Here is a 25404-nt window from a genome sequence, read left to right as displayed (position 1 = left end):
ATATTGGCTGATGAGAATTCCCTGGCAGTCCAGTGATTATGACTTACCATTTTCACTTTTATGTGGCCCAGGTTCAATCCCTGGTAGGGGAACTAAGATCACACAAGTCATGTTGTGCAGCTCCAAAAAAAGTGGCTGAAAACTTCCCTAAACTGAAGAAGGAAACAAATATCCATGTCTAGAAATCGTAGAGAACACCAAACAAAATGAACCCAAAGAAACCCACACCAAGGCATTTCAGAATTAAAATGGAAAATTTTAAACAGAAAATTTGAAAGGCAGCAAGGTAAGAAATTAAAAGAAGCTTACTCCTTGGAAGGAAAGTTATGACCAACCTAGACAGCATATTCAAAAGCAGAGATATTACTTTGCCAACAAAGGTCCGTCTAGTCAAGGCTATGGTTTTTCCTGTGGTCATGTATGGATGTGAGAGTTGGACTGTGAAGAAAGCTGAGCACCGAAGAACTGATGGTTTTGAACTGTGGTGTTGGAGAAGACTCTTGAGAGTCCCTTGGACTGCAAGGAGATCCAACCAGTCCATTCTAAAGGAGATCAGTCCTGGGTGTTCTTTGGAAGGAATGATGCTAAAGCTGAAACTCCAGTACTTTGGCCACCTCATGCGAAGAGTTGACTCATTGGAAAAGACTCTGATGCTGGGAAAGATTGAGGGCAGGAGGAGAAGGGGATGACAGAGGATGAGATGGCTGGATGGTATCACCGACTCGATGGACGTGAGTTTGAGTGAGTTCCAGGAGTTGGTGATGGACAGGGAGACCTGGCGTGCTGCAATTCATGGGGTCACAAAGAGTCGGACGTGATTGAGCGATTGAACTGAACTGAACTGAAGAGAAGAAAAGTGAGTCACATACAAGGGAAGCTTTGTAAGGCTATCAGCTGCTTTTAAAGTAGAAACTGCATGCCATAAGGGAATAGCATAATGTATCTAAAGTGCTGAAATGAAAAAAAGTTACAATTGAATAAGGCTATCATTCCAAATTGAGGGAGAGAGAAAGAGTTTCCAAAACAAACAAAAATGATAAAACTGCATTACTGGTCTTACAAGGATGTTAAAGGGAAAAGAAAAGGTCATAACTAGAAATACAAAAACGTATGAAAAAAAAATCTCACTGGTAAAGACAAACATATGGTAAAGGCAGTGGATCAACCAATTTAAAAGCCAACATGAAGATAAAAAGACAAAATCATAAATCAACTTTACAGTAAGTAGTTAATGAATACACAAAGTAAAAAGATGTAAAACATAACATCAAAAATAAGAAACCTAGGGCTTGAGGAGGGAAAATGAAGTCCTTCTAGAATGTATTTGCCGACACAAATCACAGCAGGATCCTCTATGACCCACCTCCCAGATATTGGAAATAAAAGCAAAAATAAGCAAATGGGACCTAATTAAAATTAAAAGCTTCTGCACAACAAAGGAAACTATAAGCAAGGTAAAAACACAGCCTTCAGAATGGGAGAAAATAATAGCAAATGAAGCAACCAACAAAGAACAAATCTCAAAAATATACAAGCAACTTATGCTGCTCAATTCCAGAAAAATAAATGACCCAATCAAAAAATGGGCCAAAGAACTAAATAGACATTTCTCCAAAGAAGACATATGGATGGCTAACAAACACATGAAAAGATGCTCAACATCACTCATTATCAGAGAAATGCAAATAAAGACCACGATGAGGAACCATTTCACACCAGTCAGAATGGCTGCGATCCAAAAGTCTACAAGCAATAAATTCTGGAAAGGGTGTGGAGAAAAGGGAACCCTCTTACACTGTTGGTGGGTATGCAAACTAGTACAGCCACTATGGAGAACATTGTGGAGATTCCTTAAAAAACTGGAAATAGAACTGCCTGCCATATGACCCAGCAATCCCACTGCTGAGCATACACACCGAGGAAACCAGAATTGAAAGAGACACGTATACCCCAATGTTCATCGCAGCACTGTTTATAATAGCCAGGACATGGAAGCAACCTAGATGTCGATCAGCAGATGAATGGATAAGAAAGGTGTGGTACATATACACAATGGAGTATTATTCAGCCATTAAAAAGAATACATTTGAATCAGTTCTAATGAGGTGGATGAAACTGGAGCCTATTATATAGAGTGAAGTAAGCCAGAAAGAAAAACACCAATACAGTATACTAATGCATATACATGGAATTTAGAAAGATGGTAATGATAACACTGTATGCGAGACAGCAAAAGAGACACATGTATAGAACGGACTTTTGGACTCTGTGGGAGAGGGAGAGGGTGCGATGATTTGGGAGAATGGCATTGAAACATGTATAATATCATATATGAAATGAATCACCAGTCCAGGTTCGATGCATGATACAGGGTGCTCGGGGCTGGTGCATTGGGATGACCCGGAGGGATGGCATGGGGAAGGGGGTGGAAGGAGGGTTCAGGATGGGGAATATGTGTACACCCGTTGGTGGATTCATGTTGATATATGGCAAAACCAATACAATATTGTAAATTTAAAAAAAAATAGAATGTATTTGAACCTAAGTGACTATCAACTTAAACAAGCACTAGAGGGCCAATATATAGAGCCATAGATAGATAGATGTGAATCCCATGTTAACCACAAACAAAAACCTATAATAAGTACTCCCAAAAAAGATAAAGAAATGTAAATATAATACTTAAGAAAATCTTAAACTATAGGGAAGAGACTTAAAGAAAGAAAAAGAGAAGAACTAGAAAAACAACCAGAAGTAACAAAATGACAAATGAACAAACCTGTCAATAATTACTTTAAATGTAAATGGACCTAATCCCCCAATCAAAAGATATAGAGTGGCTGAACGGATGCAAAAAAAAAAAAAAAAAACAAGACCTATACATATGCAGCCTACAAGATCTAAAAGACACACAGAGACTGAAAGTAAACAGATGGAAAAATTACTCCATGTGATTGGAAAGAAAGAGGAAGCTGGAGTAGTAATTCTTATGTCAGACAAAACAGAATTTAAGGACTATAACAAGAGATAAAGGACATAATGATCAGAGATCAATCCAAGAAGAGATTGTAACACTCAAAAATACATATTTAGCCAACATAGGAGAACCTAAAGACACAAAGCAAACATTAACAGACATAAAGGGAGAAATTGACAATAACAACACTAGTGAGGATTTTAATAGCTCACTTACATCAATGGACAGAAAACCAACAAGGAAATATTAACCTTAAACAACACCTTAGACCCAAGAACTTTAATAGATATGTAGAGAACATTCCATCCAAAAGCAGAGGTATGTACATTCTTTTCAAGTGCACATGGAACATTCCATGGGATAGACCACATGCTATCCATAAAACAACTCTTAAATAACCTTAAGAAGACTGAAATCATATCTAACATCTTTTCCTACCATAATACTATAAGACTGGAAGTCAACAAGAAAAAACTGGAAAATACTCAAACACATGGAGGCTAAACAATACACTGAACAAGCAGTGGATCAGTGAATAAATTTAAAAAAAAATGTGTGCGTGGATGCTAAATCACTTCACTCATGTCTGACTCTTTGTGACCCTATGGACTGTAGCTTGTCGGGCTCCTTTGTCCATGGGATTCTTCAAGCAAGAATACTAGAGTGGGTTGCCATGCCCTCCTCCATGGGATCTACCCAACCAAGGGACCAAACTTGCAGCTCCTGCATTGCAGGCTGATTCTTTAACACTGAGCCACTGGGGAAGCCCTAAATCAAAAAATACTTGGAGCTAAATGAAAATGGAAACACAATTTTTTTAAATCTCTTGGATCCAGCAAAGCAATTCTAAAAGGAAAGCTCATAGTGATATATGCCTACTTCAAAAAATAAGAATATTTTCAAATAAATAACCTAAAAATTTATACCTCAAGAAACTAGAAAAGGAACAAGAAAAGCCCAATGTTGGTGAAAGGAAAGAAATAATAAAGATCAGAGCATAAACAAATGAAACAGAGACTGAAAACAATACAAAAGATCAATGAAACAAAGAGCTGGCTCTTTGAAAAGATAAACAAAGCTGACAAACCTTTAGTCATCAAGAAAAGAGAGGTCCCAAATCAGTAAGATCAAAAATGAGAAGAGAGACATTTCAACCAACACCACAGAAATACAAAGAACCACAAGAGACTACTATAAACAATGATATGCCGACAAATTGAACAACCTAGAAGAAATAGATGGATACATACATTCCTAGAAATATAAAATCTTCCAAGACTGAACAGATTGACTACAAGTAATGAAAAAAAATTCCAACAAACAAAAGTACAAGACCAGACAGCTTCACAGGAGAATTCTGCTACACATTTCAAGTTGACTTTAACTCAACTTAACTTAACTTCTTAAACTGCTCCAAAAAATTGGAGTGGAAGGAACACTTCCAAACTCATTCTAAAAGCCAGTATCACTCTGATATCAAAACCAGACAAAGACACTATTTTTTAAAAAAGGAGATTACATACTACATACTTGATAAACAGAAAGAAAATATTATCAAACCAAAATCAACAACACATAATATATAATGATCATATGGAACATATTCCAAGAAATAAAGATGGTTCAATATCTGCAAAATCAATGTGATATACCATACTGAAGATATGAAGGATATCTGAAGGATATGGTTTACCCAATATGAAGAATAAAAATCACATGATCATTTCAATAGATTAAGAAAAAGCACTTGACAAAATCCAACATCCATTTACTATTAAAATCCTTAAGCAAAGTGGATATAGAGGAAATGTAGCTCAATATAATAAAGGGCGTGTGTGGTGAGTCCACAGCTAACATCATACTCAATGGTGAAAAACTGAAACTTTTCCCCTAAGACCAGGAAAAATACAAGGATACTATCACCACTGTTATTCAAAAATGAATTAGAAGTCTTAGCTACAGCAATCAGACAGAAATAGAATATTCAAACTATTGCACAATTGCACTCATGTTACATGCTAGCAAAGTAAGCCTAAAAATTCTCGAAGCTAGGCTTCAACAGTACATTAACCAAGAAGTTCCAGATGTTCAAGTTGGATTTAGAAAAGGCAGAGGAACCAGAGGTTAAATTGCAAACAACTGTTAGATATAGAAAAAGCAAGAGAATTCCAGAAAAACATCTACTTCTGTTTCATTGACTACGCTAATGCCTTTGACTGTGTGAATCACAACAAACTTTTTGGAAAATTCTTAAAGATATGGGTATACCAGACCACCTTACCTGCCTCCTGGTGAAACCTGTATGCAGGTCAAGAAGCAACAGCTAGAACAAGACATGGAATAAAGGACTAGTTCCAAATCAGGAATGGAGTATGTCAAGGCTGTATATTGTCACCCTGCTTACTTAACTTATATGCAGAGTACATCATATGCAAAGTGCCAGGCTGGATGAAGCACAAACTAGAATCAAGATTGCCAGGAGAAACAACAGTAACCTCAGATATGCAGATGACACCACCCTTATGGCAAAAAGTGAAGCAGAACTAAAGAGCCTCTTGATGAAGACGAAAAAGGAGAATGAAAAAGCTGGCTTAAAACTCAACATTCAAAAAACTAAGATTGAGGCATCTGGTCCCATCACCTCAAGGCAAGTAGATAGGGAAACAATGGAAACAGTGACAGATTTTCTTCTCTTGGGCTCTAAAATCACTGCAAATGGTGGCTGCACCATGAAATTAAAAGATGCTTGCTCCTTGGAAGAAAAGCTATGACAAACCTACAGAGCATGTTAAAAAGCAGAGACATATTCCTAAGTATTTTATTCTTTTCATTGCAATGGTGAATGGAATTGTTTCCTTAATTTCTTTTCTGCTTTCTCATTATTAGTATATAGGAATGCAAGGGATTTCTGTGTGTTGATTTTATATCCTGCAACTTTACTATATTCATTGATTAGCTCTAGTAAGTTTCTGGTGGAGTCTTTAGGGTTTTCTATGTAGAGGATCATGTCATCTGCAAACAGTGAGAGTTTTACTTCTTCTTTTCCAATTTGGATTCCTTTTATTTCTTTTTCTGCTCTGATTGCCTTGGCCAAAACTTCCGGAACTATGTTGAATAGTAGCAGTGAAAGTGGACACCCTTGTCTTGTTTCTGACTTTAGGGGAAATTCTTTCCATTTTTCACCACTGAGGATAATGTTTGCTGTGGGTTTGTCATATATAGCTTTTATTATGTTGAGGTATGTTCCTTCTATTCCTGCTTTCTGGGGAGTTTTTATCATAAATGGATGTTGAATTTTGTCAAAGGCCTTCTCTGCATCTATTGAGATAATCATATGGCTTTTATTTTTCAATTTGTTAATGTGGTGAATTACATTGATTGATTTGCAGATACTGAAGAATCCTTGCATCCCTGGGATAAAGCCCACTTGGTCATGGTGTATGATCTTTTTAATGTGTTGTTGGATTTTGATTGCTAGAATTTTGTTAAGGAGTTTTGCATCTATGTTCATCAGTGATATTGGCCTGTAGTTTTCTTTACTTGTGGCATCTTTGTCAGGTTTTGGTATTAGGATGATGGTGGCCTCAAAGAATGAGTTTGGAAGTTTACCTTCCTCTGAGATTTTCTGGAAGAGTTTGAGTAGGATAGGTGTTAGCTCTTCTCTACATTTTTGGTAGAATTCAGCTGTGAAGCCATCTGGACCGGGGCTTTTGTTTGCTGGAAGATTTCTGATTACAGTTTCAATTTCTGTGTTTGTGATGGGTCTGTTAAGATTTTCTATTTCTTCCTGGTTCAGTTTTGGAAAGTTGTACTTTTCTAAGAATTTGTCCATTTCTTCCACGTTGTCCATTTTATTGGCATATAATTGCTGATGGTAGTCTCTTATGATCCTTTGTATTTCTGTGTTGTCTGTTGTGATCTCCATTTTCGTTTCTAATTTTATTGATTTGATTTTTCTCCCTATGTTTCTTTATGAGTCTGGCTAATGGTCTGTCAATGTTACTTATCCTTTCAAAGAACCAGCTTTTGGCTTTGTTGATTTTTGCTATGGTCTCTTTTGTTTCTTTTGCATTTATTTCTGCCCTAATTTTTAAGATTTCTTTCCTTCTACTAAATCTGGGGTTCTTCATTTTTTCCTTTTCTAGTTCCTTTAGGTGTAGAGTTAGGTTATTTGTTTGATTTTTTTCTTGTTTCTTGAGGTATGCCTGTATTGCTATGAACTTTCCTCTTAGCACTGCTTTTATAGTGTCCCACAGGTTTTGGATTGTTGCGTTTTCATTTTCATTCATTTCTATGCATATTTTGATTTCTTTTTTGATTTCTTCTGTGATTTGTTTGTTATTCAGAAGCGTGTTGTTCAGCCTCCATATGTTGGAATTTTTAATAGTTTTTCTCCTGTAATTGAGATCTAATCTTAATGCATTATGGTCAGAAAAGATGCTTGGAATGATTTCAATTTTTTTGAATTTATCAAAATTTTTGCATCTGTGCAAAATTTTATCAAATTTTTTTTCAATTTATGGCCCAGGATGTGATCTATCCTGGAGAAGGCTCCGTGAGCACTTGAGAAAATGGTGAAATTCATTGTTTTCGGGTGAAATGTCCTATTGCAATGAAAAGAATAAAATACTTAGGTATATATCTACCTAAAGAAACTAAAGACCTATATATGGAAAACTATAAAACACTGATGAAAGAAATCAAAGAGGACACTAATAGATAGAGAAATATATCATGTTCATGGATCAGAAGAATCAATATAGTGAAAATGAATATACTACCCAAAGCAATCTACAGATTCAGTGCAATCCCTATCAAGTACCAGCGGTATTTTTCACAGAGCTAGAACAAATAATTTCACAATTTGTGTGGAAATACAAAAACCTCGAATAGCCAAAGCAATCTTGAAAAAGAAGAATGGAACTGGAGAAATCAACCTGCCTGACTTCAGGCTCTACTACAAAGCCACAGTCATCAAGACAGTATGGTACTGGCACAAAGACAGAAATATAGAGCAATGGAACAAGATAGAAAGCCCAGAGATAAATCCACACACATATGGACACCTTATCTTCAACAAAGCAGGCAAGAATATACAATGGAGTAAAGACAATCTCTTTAACAAGTGGTGCTGGGAAAACTGGTCAACCACTTGTAAAAGAATGAAACTAGATCACTTTCTAACACCATACACAAAAATAAACTCAAAATGGATTAAAGATCTAAATGTAAGACCAGAAACTACAAAACTCCTACAGGAGAACATAGGCAAAAATCACATAAATCCGACATAAATCACAGCAAGATCCTCTATGACCCACCTCCCAGAATTCTGGAAATAAAAGCAAAAATAAACAAAAGGGATCTAATTAAAATTAAAAGCTTCTGCACAACAAAGGAAACTATAAGCAAGGTGAAAAGACAGCCTTCTGAATGGGAGAAAATAATAGCAAATGAAGCAACCAACAAAGAACAAATCTCAAAAATATACAAGCAACTTATGCTGCTCAATTCCAGAAAAATAAACGACCTAATCAAAAAATGGGCCAAAGAACTAAATAGACATTTCTCCAAAGAAGACATACAGATGGCTAACAACACATGAAAAGATGCTCAACATCACTCATTATCAGAGAAATGCAAATCAAAACCACAATTAGGTACCATTTCACACCAGTCAGAATGGCTGTGATCCAAAAGTCTGCAAGCAATAAATGCTGGAGAGGGTGCAGAGAAAAGGGAACCCTCTTACACAGTTGGTGGGAATGCAAACTAGTACAGCCACTATGGAGAACAGTGTGGAGATTCCTTTAAAAATTGCAAATAGAACTGCATTATGACCCAGCAATCCCACTGCTAGGCATACACACCGAGGAAACCAGAATTGAAAGAGACACGTGTGCCCCAATGTTCATTGCAGCATTGTTTATAATAGCCAGGACATGGAAACAACCTAGATGTCCATTAGCAGACGAATGGATAAGAAAGCTGTGGTACATATACACAATGGAGTATTACTCAGCCATTAAAACGAATACATATGAATCAGTTCTAATGAGGTGGAGAAAACTAGAGCAGATTATACAGAGTGAAGTAAGCCAGGAAGAAAAACACCAATACAGTATACTAACATATATATATGGAATTTAGAAAGATGGTAATGATAACCCTGTATGCGAGACAGCAAAAGAGACACAGATGTATAGAACAGACTTTTGGACTCCGTGGGAGAGGGAGAGGGTGGGATGATTTGGGAGAATGGCATTGAAACATGTATACTATCAGGTAAGAAAGGAATCACCAGTCTATGTTCGATACAGGATACAGGATGCTTGGGGCTGGTGCACGGGGATGATCCAGAGAGATGATATGGGGTGGGAGGTGGGAGGAGGGTTCAGGACTGGGAACTCATGTACACCCGTGGTGGATTCATGTCAATGTATGGCAAAACCAATACAGTATTGTAAAGCAAAATAAAGTAAAGATAAAATTTTTAATATAAAAATAAAAAATAAATAAAACAAGTATTCAAATGACAAAAAAAAAAAAAGACAGAGACATTACTTTGCTGACAAAAGTCCATCTAGTCAAATCTATGGTTTTTCCAGTAGTTATGTATGGATGTGACAGTTGGACCCTAAAGAAGATTGAGCGCCAGAGAACTGATGCTTTTGAACTGTGGTGTTTGAGAAGATTCTTAAAAGTCCCTTGGACTGCAAGGAGATCAAACCAGTCAATCCAAAAGGAAATCAGTCCTGAATATTCACTGAGAGGACTGATGCTGAAGCTCCAATACTTTGGCCACCTGATGGAAAGGAAAAAAAAGAAAAAGAAAAGACCTGATGCTGGGAATGACTGAAGGCAGAAGAAGAAGGGGACAACAGAGGACAAGATGGTTGGATGGCATCACCAGCTCCATGGATATGAGTTTGAGCAAGATCTGGGAGCTGGTGATGAACAGGGAAATCTGGCATGCTGCAGTCCATTGGGTCTCAAAGAATCAGACATGACTAAGCAACTGAACACCATCAACAACATCGGAAGGGAAGAAGTAAAATTGTTATTATTTGCAGCTGACATGATACTACATATAGCTAACGCTAAAGATGCCACCAAAAAACTATTAGAATAAATGAGTTCAGTGAAGTAAGATATAAAATCATTAACTATAAATCTGTTGCATTTCTATACACTAATAACAAAGTGTTATTCACTATCAGAAAGAGAAATTAAGAAAAAAAATTCATAATGTGAGAAGCTTCACCTTACTCAACAGTTATGAGTTTTTGAAGAGTCTGAGAGTCTTCTGTGAGTATGTATAATTTTTTGGAGATATTTCACATCATAAAAATTTTCCTTTTTAAAGTATACATATAATTCAAAGGTTTTTAATATAGTCAAAGGGTTGTGCAACTATCACTACCATCTAATTTCGGAACATTTCATCACCCAAGAAGGAAACTCCAGCTCATTAGCAGCCACTTCCTAGTCTCCCCTCAGCTCCTGACAACCACTGATCTATTAAGTCTGTAGATTTGCCTATCCTGGACATTTTTATACAGATGAAGTCATATAACATGAGCTTTTGTGTCTGGCTTCTTTCTGTCTGGAAACTCTCTTGCTCCAAGACTCTAGATCACAAACATAACAAGAAAGAAGAAAGACATCTTAATTTTTTTTTAATTCCTTTAAAATGCCACACTAAATGTTTAGAATAAATAACTCAATAGACCAACCAAGACTCTAGTCTAACCTATCTCTAGACCATAGGAAGGAATACTGCTCAAACTTACCAGGTTGATTTAGGTCTGGCCTAAGCTTAAAAATCACCCCTAGGACTAAGCAGGATATCATGAGAAACATAAGGGCTTCAGAGGACCCTGAATCCAAACCCTGGCAAAGTCATTCACTAGCTCCAGGTTGACCTTGAACCATTTATCTAACTACATTTTCATTTTTCTCAGGTACAAACTGAGCATGATGACAATATATTCTTTGTGAGGTTGTTATGAGGACTAAAAATAATTATATGAAGCATCTAATGCTTGGCATAAAGAGAGCCTTCAAATTACTATTATTGCTACTTCTTCTATTATTTTTCTCCTGTTAAATGCTTTTTTTAATCACCCGTGTCACCTGTAAACTGAACAAAGAATTATATTGGTCATCATCCTTGCCCTCAAGGAAATCACATACTATGGGAAATGTACATTTTTTTAAAATCTAAGGTTGTATGTCCCTATTGTACTTTAATCCTACCACTTAGTGTTGGAGAGGAATGGAATGATGAGTATTCTCTTCCAAGAAGCAGGGTGTCAAGATGAAATGAGTCATGCAGGATATTTCTTGGGAGAAATGCCTGTGAAGAATTAAGAGACGAGGCAGCAGTCTTGATGGGGAGAGTCTTCAGAGGCAGACCATGATGCAAGTCTGACTCTTGGGAAAGAAGAGACAAGCAAAAAAGACAGGATAATAGGAAGGTCAGACTAAAGAATCACTTTGAGAAAGACTAAGTCGGGACAACTGGGAGTCCTTAGGCAAAGATTACCCATGGCAGGGTGGTCCTGTGTTGGGCAGAAATGGCCACACTCAGTCCCTAGCTGAGAAGAGCCCAGGAGGAGTGGGGTCGGCAGTGTGAGAGCAGAGGATGGTCCCAAAGAGGCTGCAGCTGTAGACAATGAACAAACCACACTCCTAACAGGAGGTCCTCATGAAGGTTGATTTGAGCAGCATACCTCCACAGTCTCTACAGAACTCCCAAAGTCAAAAATTATTGGTATCATTAACTATACTTAGTAAATTCTCCATAAATTGTTTATTGAAAACTGAGTAAGTGCTGATTTTCAGCCATTAGATAAAAGAGCAAACCATTTACTCAATCCAGGTGGATTTGATTTCATAATTCCTGAAGAGGGGAAATGTATTCCACCATTTGAACTAAATGCCAAACCCCAGAAAATGTTCCCATGGCATAGAAAATCCAAGCCTACAAATAAAAAAAGTGCGGTGGGGTGCTGAACTGAGCAACAGAAGTGTCAGGCAAAGTGGCTTTGAGGCTGAATTAAACCCATTGTTGATTTAAGTATCCACTTAATTTCGCTTATACAGACACAGCCACAAGATAAAGCAATCAGCAGAGGGTGCGGCCTCAAAGCTAGAAATAAGGCGATGGTATGGGGAGAGAGGTGGGAGGGGGAGTTCAGGATGGGGAACACGTGTACACCTGTGGCGGATTCATGTTGATGTATGGCAAAACTAATACAATATTGTAAAGTAATTAGCCTCCAATTAAAATAAATAAATTTATTTTTTAAAAAAAAGATGGCAGATCAAGTACTTCTGAAACAGACAACAGAGTAGAGAAAGCCTCAGGAGCCCAGGCTGGTGGGAAGATGTTAATTATGGAGGTACACTTGGCTAAAGGAATTCCCTGGTAGCTCAGGTGATAAAGAATCTGCCTGCAATGACCCAGGTTCAGTCCCTGGGTGGGGAAGATCCCCTGGAGAAGGAAATGGCAACCCACTCCAGAATTCTTGCCTGGAAAATCCCATGGACAGAAGAGCCTGGCAGGCTACAGTTCACGTTGTCACAAGAGTCAGACATGACTTATCAACTAAACCACCTCCACCACACTTGCATAAAGCACACAGCAACTGGAAAGCAGGTCACCACAGCACCCACTGGAGTCGTGAAAATGATAATTTCAGTTTTCAAAGAATCAAAACCACTAGGGGTGAGGCTAGCTGTTTTGAGTCACAAATCTGGAAGTAAAATGAGCTCTCTAAGCTAATGACAACAAATAAAGGAAGGCAGAAAGAAGAATAGTGTTCCTATTGGGTTTTTTTCACTTTCATAAACGGCAGCAATCTACTTCAATTTAAAGAGTATTTAGTGAGCACCTGCTATACACAGAAAGAAGCAAGGTTTGGACGTTCACATGTCCAACAAACGTTGCTGAGCAGCAGCTCCCGTGAGCCAAATACCTGCTAGATTTTGGGGAAACATGGAAAAACATTCCCAATTGCTTCCCTCAATTCTGCCAAAGAAACAGACCCACAAAACAAAATAAAATACACATGATGTATTGTAGATCATGCAATGATACAGGAAGGTCCAAGTACTATGAAAATATTCTAAGTTGGTGACCATATAACTTATGATCCAAGTCAGAGTACTATGAATGAATATCAATAATTACATTGGTAAAACAGGCATAAACTTGGACTGTTACTGGCCAAAGCAGATGAATATACACAAGGAATAAAAATGGGAAAAAGAGAATTAGGAAGAGAATGAAGAAGCTAACTTGTCAAAAAGAAAAGGTGAGAGAGAAATCGGTCAGGCAGGGAATGAAGAAGAAACAGTTTAAAGAAGCTATCATAACTTTGAAGCTGGAAAAAATCTTGAAAATAACCTCACAACTTTACCATGGAGAAACTAAGGAATGTGGGTAGAAAACCAGCATTTGTTAAACACCAACAATGTGCTAAGTGCTATGCCTAGCACTTAAAAAGTGTGATCTTATTTAATCCAACCTAAAACATAGGTATAATTATCCTTGGTTTACAGATGAAAACACTGAGGCTCAGTGAGTTCAAGTGACAGCTGAGATTTGAACCTCTGCTTGTGAATTCTGAAGTCTCCATGCATAAAATTAGTAGCCCAGGCAGAGTACCTAGGACTATTTCAATTGTTAGGCCAGTGCTACTTTTACTGCATAATAGGGTAAGTTTTTTCTGGGTTGAATGGTGTTCCTCCAAAATTTACATCTCTCTGGAACCTCAGAATGGGACTTTTATTTGGTAATATGGTCTTTACAAAAGTAAGGAAGTTAAGATGAGGTCATACTGGATTAGGGTGGCCCCTAAACCAATAACTGGTATCTGGAAAAGAAGAGGGAGATTTTGAGCATTCACAAAGTGGAGACTGCCAAGTGAAACTACAGAGCAAAACATATAAACATGAAGGCAAAGATTGGAGTGATATTTCTGCAAGCCAAGAAATGCCAAGGATTGGTGGCAACCACAAGAAGCTAGAATGAGACAAGGAAGGATTCTTCCCTACAGCCGTATGAAGAAGCATGGCCCTACCAACACCTTGATTTCAGACTTCTGGCTTCCAAATCAGTGCGACAATAAATTTGTTTTTAAGTCACCAAGTTTATGGTACTTTGTAACAGTAGATTTAGTAAACTAATACAGAGTTAGAGAAAGGAACAGGAGGAGACAGCAGGAAGGATAGAATTGGAAGGACGGTTATGGGAAGATTAGTGGCAAAGAATCAGAGGCTGAAAAATTCTAAAGGAAATGTAACTGGAGCAAAGGAAAAGGTGATGTCATTAAAACCCCAAAAATCAAAAATAGTTTCTTCGGTTCCGTGATGATACCACCCTGATCTCTAACCTCACCATTCTCACCATTACTCCCTCCTGCTTTTAGGCTCTCTGTAAGATTATTGGTCAGCTCTACCCAAGCAAAAAGAAAAGAGTAATGAAAGCTAGGAAAGAATTGACATAAGCTCCTGATGTCAATAAAACCACACAACTGTGAATGTCAGCTGTGAACAATGAGTCACAGCTTCAATTAGCAAAGTTGATATTCATAAGTTGAGGATAGATATGGTGATTTCTAATCAATAGTAGTAAAGTGAAAGTGAAAGTCGCATCCGACTCTTTGGGACCCCATGGACTATATATAAGGTATATCCTCCAGTTCCCATCTATCCTAAGATAAGGACTGCTACTGGGGTATCAACTTCCCAGAACTAATGGCCTATTTGCCCTGCACACAAGCCTAGTTAACCAGAGAAAACCCTCAGAAGGAGAGCCACAGGTGATCGCAGTAAGCACCACTGTGCACAAAAATGGCTAGAGTCAAGGAAAAATGAGGGTACTGACAGGATCTGATACATATTTAAAATAAACTTCAAAGCAAAGAGCACTGCTAGAGGTAAAGAGGGACACTTTGTAAAAGTTTTAACCCACAAAGAAAGATATAACCAATTCATATACCCCTAATAACACAGCATTGGAATATAAGGCAAAAAAAATTTATAAAACTAAAAAGGAAACAGACAAACCCACAATCTTAGCAGGACAGAATAATACTTTGATGGTATTCCAGCCAGAAATACATAACTTTAATTGAAGCATAGAGATGAAATTTAACAAATCCAAATTGAGGGCAATTTTACAAAACAAATGGTCTGTGCCTTTAAAAATAAAGGGTCAAGGTCATAAAAGACAAAGCAAAACTAACAAGCAATTCCAGATTAAAGGAGGCAAAAAAGACACAACAATTAAAAGCAACCTGTTACTCTGAATCGGATCCTGGACCAGGAAAAAAACTCTTTTGCTTCTTTTACTATAAATGGCATTAGTAAAACATTTGGAAAAATCTGAATAAGGTCTGTTGTTTATAAAATAGTTTTGTATCAATAATTAAATAAATGATTCTACATAAAAACCCATTGATTTTAATAATTATACAGTATTTACATAAGATAAAGTTCTTTTTAGGAAATATACATTAAAATAATTAGTGGTAAAATAGATATTAAGTCTGCCACTTACTTTCAATTGGTTCAGAAAATGTTATGTACAGGTAGGATGTGTGTGTACACAGATCCACCTTGATCAATTATCCTGTGCTTAGTCACTCAGTCATGTCCAACTCTTTGCAACCCCGTGGACTCTAGCCCACCAGACTCCTCTGTCCATGGGAATTCTCCAGGCAAGAATACTGGAGTGGGTTGCCATGCCCTCCTCCAGGGGATCTTCCCAACCCAGGGATAGAACCCAGGTCTCCTGCATTGCAGGCAGTCTTCACCATCTGAGCCACCAGGGAAGCCCTGATCAATTAAAGAGTGAGCTAAGTTAATCCTGAACATAGGAAAAGCTAAATTGGTTTCAACGTCAGGAAATGTATTGACTCCTTTTAAAGGAAAAGATTCTCATGGATCCCAAAAGGTATGTTCAGAGACTGGTTTCAGGAGAAACCAAAGTCTTTGTATTAGGAAAACAATGTGGTCAAAATAAAATTCCTTTTTATTCAGGCGGATATCATTATGTCCACTTTAAGACGGGGGAAAAAATATATTCTTCCATCCACCTTTCTATGATCCACTGAAAGTAAGTAATCTTTAAAATTTATTTCATATGCTCAGCAACACTCTGGAGAAATGGGAGGGTATAGGAAAAAAAAGCAATAAAATCATTCCTGGACTGAAAGAACATATAATCTAAGGAAGACTTAAGAACAATATCCAAGAAAATAGAATCAAGTATTTAGGCAAATAGTAAAGTATATCTTAGAGATTACCAGTGCAACACAAGTTCAGATTTTTCCAAATTCTTAAGAAGGCACTAATAAAGCGATTCCAGGTGGTAGGTGAGAAGTGACTATACTACTTTTATGGCAGTTTCTAAGCCCAGGCACAAAGTTTTCTCATTGTTCTTTCATCTAAGAAGACAACACTGAAAAGCAACAGTTTATAGAGAAAAGGAAGACTGGGAGTCTGACACACAGCTAGACGCCTTATGTGCCCATCCGCATCACCTCAAGTTACCTTTCAAAGAGAAAAGCATCTCCCATACATGGCCATTGGTTCCAGATGGCCTGCGACCAATTTCGGACTTGGCCACTTACCAGCTATTTTCACCATGGGGAAAGTCATATCCTCTCTGAGCCTCAGTTTCTTTGCCAGCACAACAGAGGTGCTGCAGATAACTACTTCATAGAGACATTTGTGAAGACTGAATGATTTTACATAAAAACCTTTTAACCCAGTAGAGGGACCATTGACACACTTACTAAATGTTTGTTTATGAGGAAACCTCTTCCAGGTTTATTAGGAAAGCTGTTACATAAAAAAAAAAAAAAGCTCAGAGGCCCCCAAGTTCTGCATTCAGAGACTTCTCTGGAGTGAGAAATCTCAAAAGACATTGTCTTCAGCCTCCAGGTTTGGAGGCCCTTATACCCCTGATTTGGAGATCAGGCTGCTGTGGCTATACTGTGACTCAGGGAAGAAAATGTGGACTGGCCAGTGCCCTGCTCTCTGTAAGACCCAAGGCAATACCATCCACAGCACATAAACATACCCCAAGTCTGCGCAAACATTGGCAAACATTGATGTAAAGTAACTCTTGTTGCCAAGCAATGTTTCCTTCCTTCCCCCCTTCCCCACATCTCCTACAGCCTCAAGGCCTTTTATAAGAACTCTGTTGTTTTCCTCTGCCCTTGATTTCATCTGGTGAAACAGGGTAGGGAGAATAAAGGTCCCTCGAGTATTATTTATGCCATTCGTTCCCTCGATCATTATATATGTGGGAACAGAATTTCAGAAAAGTGACTTGGCCAAAAACCTGGCAGGATGGAATCAAGAATTCAGTTCCCAGGTCATTACCCTTCCCTCTACTAAATGTTGTCTCTCCGGAAGCTCTGGTCTCTGAATTATTTCATCTTCTACAGAGAATGGAATTCGTTCTTAGTAAATACCTTTGAACTATAGTATATTAGATCCCTGTGGCTTCTGTAACAAATTACTGTCACTTAGTTCCTTAAAACAACACAAATGTATTCTCTTAAAATTCTGGAGGCCAGAAACTTGAAATCAGTTTCACTAGGACAGAATCAAGGTGCCAGGAGGGTCATGCCTCAGCCCTAAAGTTTCTAGGGAAGAATTCTTTTCCTTTTCTTGTCTCTGATAGCCTCCTGAATTCCTTGTCCTGTGACCTCTTCCTCCATTTTCAGAGTCAGTAGTATGGTATCTTCTCTCTACAGTTCTCTTTCCTTCTCCTTCCATCGTGTGGTCTTCCAATCTGTGTCAAATCTCCCTCTGTCTCCTTCTTAAAAGGACACGTGATTATATTTATTGCCCACCTGTTAATCCAGGATGCTCTCCTCATGGAGAGAGCCTTAATTTAATCACATCTGCAAAGATTCTTTTGCAGTCGAAGGTAACATTCACAGCTTCCTGAGATTAGGACCCGTTTTATTACCAGACAGCATATTAAAAAGCCGAGACATTACTTTACCAACAAAGGTCCATCTAGTCAAGACTATGGTTTTTCCAGTAGTCATGTATGGATGTGAGAGTTGGACTATAAAGAAAGCTAAGCACCGAAGAATTGATGCTTTTGAACTATGGTGTTGGAGAAGACTCTTGAGAGTCCCTTGGACTGCAAGGAGATCCAACCAGTCCATCCTAAAGGAGATCAGTCCTGGGTGTTCATTGGAAGGACTGATGTTGAAGCTGAAACTCCAATACTTTGGCCACCTGATTCGAAGACCTGATTCATTGGAGAAGACCCTGATACTGGGAAAGATTGAGGGCAGGAGCAAAAGGGGACGACAGAGGATGAGATGGTTGGATGGCATCACCAACTCAATGGACATGAGTTTGGGTAAACTCCAGGAGTTGGTGATGGACATGGAGTCCTGGCATGCTGCAGTTCATGGGGTCACAAAGAATCAGACACAACTGAGCGATTGAACTGAACTGAACTTATTACCAGGGGTCATTATTCAGCCTATAACACATAGTAACTATTTTAATGAAGTGAATTTGAATGGCTTCCAAAATTGTACTTTACCCAAATGCGAACTGAAAAGGCTGGGATTAAGGAAGTTCTGGGGCGGGGGGGGGCCGCGGGGAAAGCCTAATATCTGGAGTACAATGGAATGTTTATAAAATGTATTTGATCTTATTTGGATCTTAGTTCAGCAAACCAACTATAGAAAGATATTTTTAGACAATCAGGGACATTTGAATGTAGGCTGTATATTAGAAAATACCAAGAATTCTTAATATCATTCAACATGATGATGAAATTGTAGTTACATAAGAAAATGTTTATATTTTTACAAGGTGCCCACAGAAGTATGTAGGAGTGAAATGACATGAGGTCTGGAATTAGCTTTAAGATAATTTGGCAAAAACTGTGTTTAGTAATAGAGCAAATATGGCAAAATATTCCTAATTACTGAACACGGATGATGGGAATGTATGGGAGAAATCATAACATCATCTCTCTTTTTTGTATATATTTGAAATTTTTCAAGGAGAAATTACAAATATAGAGCCTTCATCTCAGAATATAAATTGCATGTCCCAATCGCCAAGGTTCAGCATCTGAGCAGTTGCTCTATAGAGAAGATGAGCAAACTGCAAGTGAAGAAACCTGTCAGCTTACAAAAAAAGGAAAGTGAAGCCTCAATGCTAGTGAGCCTGGTTGACAGGCTGGCTGCCTGGTAAACATTATAAAAGACATCTCAGGATTTTGACAGTAGAAACCCATAGAAACATGTTTGTGTTTGGGTGTTGGTTGTATTTCTGTTTTGAAAACCCATTTCTCCCTCTTTCAGCATGGGATTATGATACCCAATATAAGGATCCCTTCCTCAGTGAGGTTGGGATATGAAAGGAAAAGGGAAAAATTAAACCATCGGCCCCATCCTACCTGCTTTGAGTCCCTTTTCCATAATGCTGCCGGAGCAAGCCTTCCTACAAACCTATATAATCCTGTGCCCAGTCCATGCCAGATAAAATGCATACATCTGGTCTAGACGCACAGGACCCTGCATGATCTGGCCCCTCCCAAAGCTGGGAATCAATTAGTTCTAAGAAGAAAATTCAGCCCCCAAGAAATAAAGGAATAGGATAAAGGAATTGTGTGTTTGAATACCAGTCCAACAAAAAATTATATAACAAACAGAAATTGATAGTTAGCCTTGAACTATTAGGGTGCAATAAAATTCAGTTTGGAATTTTTAACAGACCCATACAATCTTAAGGAACTACTCAGTATTTTATTGCAAATTCATACTGTGATATGAAAGATATTTGATAGGATGATTGGCATGACATTAAAAAATATTACCTAGATGTGTTGGAAATCCTTCCTTTCTAAATCAAAAACCAAGGTCTCTTGTCTTAGTACAAAATAATTTAAAATTGCAAGTGCCCTGGAAAATTTAGGACACATGGATGCAAATATTTTCTTTTCATCAATGAAACAAAACAATACAAATGGAAATTTTCAGTGACGAGTGAAGGATCCCCCAGATTGGACTGCAAAATTAGATTTACTTGCTTACAAAAATACTCCCATGTACCATCAGTCTACTACCTCAAAACAAGCTTTCTCCTGTTCCTGAAGGTTTATTTGGATTAGGGAGATAAAAGCATATGTAATCAATAAACATAAACAAAGTACTATACCAATCCAAGTTATTTCTTTGAAATGATTATCCAACAATCACTTACTCCAAGTGTTTGTTTTCATCCTAGAGCTCTCTTTTGATTGGCAAACACTGCATCTTCTGTTTTCCCCGTTTGTCTCTTCTTGCTGGAAGTAAATTAATGGAAAATTAAGATGCTTTCAGGAACTTGGATTGTTCTCTCCTTTTCTGAACAACTATATACTTAGTTTCTACTCTCTTCAATTAGAATGATTATCCACTGGTCTAGTTCCATTAAGACTTTTCTTTACAAAAAAAAAAAAGCATGTTTCTTAATAATGGAAAATCTTTATATAGGAATTACAATGATTTCTTTCAATAACACAGAAAAACACAGAAAACAAAATACAGATAAATTGGACTGCATCAAACTTTTGTGCATCAAAGAACACTATCAAAAGTGTGAAAAGACAACTCACAGAATGGGAGAAAATATTTGCAAGTCAGGTATCTGGTAAGAGATTGATATCCAGAATATTTAAAGAAATTTTACAACTCAACATGAAAATATAAGCAACCCAATTCAAAATTGGAAAAGGGACGTGAAAAGGAATTTCTCTGATATACAAATAGTCAATAAGCACATGAAAAAATGTCAATACCTCTAGTCATTAGAAAAAATGCAAAGCAACACCACATAAAGATAATCTTTCACTCATTAGGATGGCTATTATTTCTTAAAAGTGGAAAATAACAGTATAATGAGAATATGGAGAAACTGGAACCCTTGTGCATTGCTGGTAGGAACGTCAAATGGTACAGCCACTGCATAAAACAATTTGGCATTTCCTCAAAAAATTAAAAATAGAGTTACCATTTGATCGACAATTCCATTCCAGATATATACCCAAAAGAACTGAAAGTAGGCATTCAAACATACATTTGTACCTCTCTGTTCATAGCAGCATTGTTCACTGTAGCCAAATGTCCAACAACAGATGAATGAATAAACAAAATGGGCTACACAAATACAATGATTCAACCCTAAAAATGAAGGAAATTCTGATACATGCTACAACATGGATGAACCTTAAGAACATTATGCTAAGTGAAATAAGCCAGTCACAAAAAGACAAATACTGCATGACTGTACTTATTTGAGACACCAGAAGAGTCAAACTTATAAAAACAGAAAGTAAAATGAATGGTGATTACCAGAGGCTAGGGGAGGAAGAAATGGGGTATAATTGTATAATGGATACAAAGTTTCAGCTTGAGAAAATAAGAAAGTTCAGGAGATGGGGTGATTATTGCACAACATTATGAATATATTAAATGCCACAGAATTATACTTATTTTGGTTAAAATTTTTGTTAAAGTAATTTTAACATAGTCATTTTTATGTGATACACATTTTAAAACATTAAAAATAATTCATAATAACATATTTTTAAGGATTTGGCCATTATATAACATCTCTGGTATCCTACACGAATCCTGTAACACCAGACACACAGTAAGGTACCTAAAAATGATTTGCTTAGTAATTGATTGACGGGTATGTTTGTCAGTTTGCAAGATCATTATTTTTACATGCACAGGCAAAGGAAGGGAAAACAAAAGAGAAAAACATGTACTTGGCACCTACTATGTCCCAAACACTGATAAAGGTTTAATTTACCATAATTCACTTAATCACTTCCCATCATAATCAGAACTTCAATTGGGGTCCAGCTTGTTCAGTTTCTGTATGTATTTTTACATATTGTATCATCTCCGTAATTATCACAGAGCCAACATGTGATGTGATTTTGAGTCAGTTTCCCTCTAGGTGAATTTATAGTACAAGCCTAGACCACAGGCAACCACAACCACAAGATTCAAGTTGAGGCCCTAGAAGATAGCTCTGTAACACTGGACTTCTCAGGACTATCTTCAGAGCTGCCCCCTAGACCAAGACAGAGGAGCAGGTGGAGAGGCTCTTCATGAGCAAATCCCAGCAGCTGACTCACGTCCACTAGTAGATTCAGGGGTTCCTATTTAATGGCCACAAATCGATGGAAATGGCAAACCCACAGTTTTTTCAGGCTCATTAGGCTGCTTTGGGTACAAATATATCCTGAGAAGTATGTAAGGAACCTAGAAAAAAGCATTTTGGGGAGATTTTCAAAGATTATAATTTAGCTAACAGATTGCCATTAAATCCCCTGCTCTGTTCAGGAATGGAGCATACCTCAGTACAGCATTAACTCAGAACTGGTTCCAACTCAGATTATTGAATCCTTATGTCAAAATGATAATTTCAAGTCTGAATTTAAAGCAAAAGAGGTTAAACTATATTTCACTTCAGTTGACATAATTTTTACTCATGACAAATTCCACCTTCACAGGATCTTTTGCTTCCAACAAAAATGCAGACTTGTTAACAAAATAGAAGCAATTAGAGTTAATGAGGCAGGAAGAGGTAGAAGAATCCAGGACTAGAAGCAAATGATTCATCAACATAAGTGGATACACAAGCCCTTGTTAAATTTTCTCATGATTTATCCCATACAGAGCTACAAGTGAAAACGCTTTTGGCAAAGCTTGAAAAAAAAAAGTTATTGAGAAAGTCACTTGATCTTATGGCTGGATTATGAAAAGAATGAAATGGGAGCTTGAAGTCACATAAAGGTTAGCTGACCTGAGTTCACTGGAAAAATCAATTAACCCTTCACTGACTCATATTGGGCCATCAAGAATTAACAAAGTACCAGAGAGTCAAGAGTTCCTAAAAAGGCAGTTAACTGATTTAAAACACTGAGTTGACTAAGATCTTATCCTTGATCACATTGAGCCCTTCTGCAATGCCCTCTTCATATCACATTTTTCAGATGGCTGCTCTGATTACCCCAGATAAAACTGATTAATTCCTTACTAATCAGAAGTCATAACACTTTCTTAGAAACACTAATGTTACCATTCTCTTCCTCTATTTTATAGTTTTTTGTTTGTTCATTTTTGGTTTTTTCCTGAGGGCAGGAATCCTGTCTTATTTTTTAATTTTTCAAAATGCTTTTTGTATAGTGGGCACCAGAAAGTGAAGCAGTGGCTTCAATTCTCTGGTCATGCGCCATTACGTGGAAAGATCTTTAAGTATCTTAATGTAGAGGAAGAATTGGCAAGAATCCAGACTTCTGTTAAATTTTATTTTTAATGGACTCGCGTTCTGATTTATATTGTACTTATGCTAGTTATCAAAATGCTTGATTTCCCAGGATACACAATTGTTAGAAGGAGGAAGATACACCAGAAGAATGTTGAATTACTAACAAGAAGAAATCATTTTGGAATTGAAACTCTTCCCAACCTATTTTAGGTTGTGTTCACTAGGAAAAAGACTGGTGGAGACTGCATCAAGATTTCATCCATCTCAGGTACATCTGTAATGGGGAGAGGAATGAAGGATTAGTTAAAGGAGAAATTGACTCTGATACAGAAACATCAGACTTTCTGGCTCAAGATGGCAGAGTAGAAGGATGTGCACTCATCTCCTCGTGTGAGAGCACCAAAATTGCAACTAGCTATCGAATAATTGTCGATAGGAGGACACTGAAGCGAAGTGAAGTGAAGTCGCTCAGTCATGTCCAACTCTTTGCAATCCCGTGGACGGTAGCCTACCAGGCTCCTCCCACTATGGGATTCTCCAGGCAAGAATACTGGAGTTGGTTGCCATTTCCTTCTCCAGGGGATCTTCCAGACCGAGGGTTCAAACCAGGGTCTCCCTCACTGCAGGCAGACGCTTTATCTCTGAGCAACTGGGGAAGCCCCAGGAGAACACTAGAAGCCACCAAAAAAAGATATCCCATGTCCAAAAACAAAGAAAAAGCCACAGTGAGATGGTAGGAGGGGCACAATCATGAAAAAAAAAAAAATCAAATCCCATGCCTTCTGGGTGGGTGACCCACTGACTGGAGAACAATAGTACCAGAAGTTCTCAGACTATTGTGAAGATTCTGAACACCATATTAGGCTCCCCAGCCTGGGGATTCGACAAGGGGACTGGAAATCCCAGGAACCTGGCCTTGGGGGCCAGTGGGATCTGATTATAGGCCTTCCAGAGGAGTGGGGCAAACAGAGATGCCACTCTTGGAGGGCACAACCAACATGTCGTGCACACCAAGATCCAGAGGAGAGAAGCAGTGACCTCACAAGTGGCTGAACCAAAACTACCTGCTAGTGTTGGAGGGCCTCCTGTGAAGGCGTGGGTCAGCAGGGGCTCACCCCAGGGACAGGGCACCAGAAGGCTCCCCTTAGCGTCAACTGTCTTGGAGTTCACCATTCAGTTCAGTTCAGTTCAGCTGCTCTGCCGTGTCTCTTTGCGACCCCATGAACCACAGCACGCCAAGCCTCCCTGTCCATCACCAACTCCCAGAGTCTACCCAAATTCATGTCCATTGAGTTGGTGATGCCATCCAACCATCTCATCCTCTGTCGTCCCCTTCTCCTCCTGACCTCAATCTTTCCCAGTATCAGGGTCTTTTCAAATGAATCAGCTCTTCACATCAGGTGGCCAAAGTATTGGAGTTCCAGCTTCAACATCAGTCCTTCCAATGAACACCCACTACTGATCTCCTTTAGGATGGACTGGTTGGATGTCCTTGCAGTCCAAGGGACTCTCAAGAGTCTTCTCCAACACCACAGTTCAAAAGCATCAATTCTTTGGCACTCAGCTTTCTTCACAGTCCAACTCTCACATCCATACATGACAACTGGAAAAGCCATAGCCTTGACTAGATGGACCTTTGTTGGCAAAGTAATGTCTCTGCTTTTTAATAGGCTGTCTAGGTTGGTCATAACTTTCCTTCCAAGGAGTAAGTGTCTTTTAATTTCATGGCTGCAATCACCATTTGCAATGATTTTGGAGCCCAAAAAAATAAAGTCACCCACTATTTCCACTGTTTCCCCATCTATTTGCCATGAAGTGATGGGACCAAATTCCATGATCTTAGTTTTCTGAATGTTGAGTTTTAAGCCAACATTTTCACTCTCCTCTTTCACTTTCATCAAGAGGCTCTTTAGTTCTTCTTCACTTTCTGCCATAAGAGTGGTGTCATCTGCATATCTGAAGTTATTGATATTTTTCCCACAATCTTGATTCCACCTTGTGCTTCATCCAGCCCAGTGTTTCTCATGATGTACTCTGCATATAAGTTAAATAAGCGGGGTGACAATATACAACCTTAACGTACTCCTTTTCCTATTTGG

The 25404-nt window shown here is 38.1% G+C and overlaps 1 long non-coding RNA gene across 4 annotated transcripts in view; it reads right to left on the bottom strand.

The window, feature by feature from the left end:
- Nucleotides 1-25404, bottom strand: part of LOC138419496 (uncharacterized) — a 374854-nt gene that overhangs the window by 327082 nt on the left and 22368 nt on the right. For 3 of the 4 annotated variants that reach the window (XR_011248993.1, XR_011248994.1, XR_011248990.1), the window contains exon 2: nt 20243-20324. This is a non-coding gene — a long non-coding RNA (uncharacterized lncRNA). Of the gene's footprint in view, nt 1-20242; nt 20328-25404 lie in introns of those variants that run through there. The other variant, XR_011248995.1, reaches the window with a different exon arrangement.

The sequence above is a fragment of the Ovis canadensis genome, chromosome 1 (assembly GCF_042477335.2).
Source record: "Ovis canadensis isolate MfBH-ARS-UI-01 breed Bighorn chromosome 1, ARS-UI_OviCan_v2, whole genome shotgun sequence".
NCBI classification, from domain to species: Eukaryota; Metazoa; Chordata; class Mammalia; order Artiodactyla; family Bovidae; genus Ovis; species Ovis canadensis.
Note: the sequence above shows the minus strand (reverse complement) of the source record. Positions and strands in the feature narration are given on the sequence as shown.